At 34.7% G+C, this 1,395-nt stretch overlaps 1 pseudogene; it reads right to left on the bottom strand.

The window, feature by feature from the left end:
* Nucleotides 1-738: 738 nt before the first annotated feature.
* Nucleotides 739-1,074, bottom strand: LOC149166060 (poly [ADP-ribose] polymerase 1 pseudogene; annotated as a pseudogene).
* Nucleotides 1,075-1,395: the final 321 nt, after the last annotated feature.

Raw genomic sequence — 1,395 nt, 5'->3', positions numbered from 1 at the left:
CTAGACACTGCAACTATAGTCACTCAATGCATAAAGTAATATAACATATGAGATCACAAATGAACCACAAGAGAAAATGAATAAAACATATACAAAGCGATAAATTAATCATAAACATACATGTTTGCCCTTGGCTAATGTTATAGCAGCAACAACCATGAGAAATAAACGCTGAAATTGTGAACCTCAATATACCATTTCCCTTTATTTTGTATCAAAGTTATTGGAATATCTCAAACCACACACTCATTAACAAGATCATACTACCCTGAAGCCATGACAAAAGGATAAATCGATTCGCAGAAAAACAAATATTTCACTCGATTAAAGGACAATATTCTTATGTAGGAAAATAATATGGCTCACCAATCGTCCAATTTGTGTTGGTAGAATGTCTAGGGTATCTTCACCTTGACCTTCATAGACTATAAAATTGTGGTTGCTCACTACACAAAGCGAGATCGGTATAATTGAGTGTGAGATCACATATAAAACATATAATAAATTGAAAAGCAAATAAATGCATTCACAAATCAGCGAAAGATAATTGTGAGTGAAATGCATTGCATGTAGTTAAGGTGATTCACCTTCATTTATGAATGATAACCTCCATCTTATATCTTAGTGTGTTAATTTTCTACAATTGGTATCAAAGAAATATGATTCAACCATTTTTGAGATGCGGACCTCACCTTTTACTATCTTCTCATTACAGCTTTTACACATTGCACGTGAGCTTTAAGCACTCTCTATGGCATATTCATTGCAACCATCATCTGCAGTACTTCGACCACCACCCAGCGCAGAACCTTCAACATACTTCCTAATTTTTTGTTGATCTTCCCATCTAAGTGTGTCAACCCATTCAACATCATTTAATGTTTTAAATTGACCTTTTTGCTTCAAAATACAGCCGGCATGATTCCACATAGGCATGAAGCCATCGAACTGTGTGGCAGCGATAATCTTGGCGATTCTCAGCACATCTTTCTCAAGGGTATTTTTACATGTCTTGCAGGTCAATCTTGAAGAGTTGGCATATTTGATCTTCCATGGTTTTGAAGGATTTTCCATCGAATCAAACTACTTCGGGCTTCAATGCTCGGAGCTCGCAAAGGATACGGTGATACGCACAGTAGAAGGCAGAGTGCCCTACATTCATTAATGAGAACGAAGCAATCCATATTCTTTAAAGTCAAAGATTAAAAAAAACACAAATTCAAAGGCCAAGTCGTTATTTTTAAAATGAAATTTGCACTTACGTTCATTTAAAGTAATGATTTTTTAAATTAAATGGGCATACCAAGCGTGTATTAAAAGTATAAGTCAAGTTGGAATGGTTAAATAAGGGATTAAAAAAATGAAAATAAAGTGTTTCTTTGGAGAGATAAGGTT

The sequence above is a fragment of the Pinus tabuliformis genome, chromosome 5_1 (assembly GCF_031772625.1).
Source record: "Pinus tabuliformis cultivar Carrire ecotype Pingquan chromosome 5_1, CPIR1, whole genome shotgun sequence".
Taxonomy (NCBI): domain Eukaryota; kingdom Viridiplantae; phylum Streptophyta; class Pinopsida; order Pinales; family Pinaceae; genus Pinus; species Pinus tabuliformis.
This window is presented reverse-complemented; position numbering and strand designations above follow the sequence as displayed.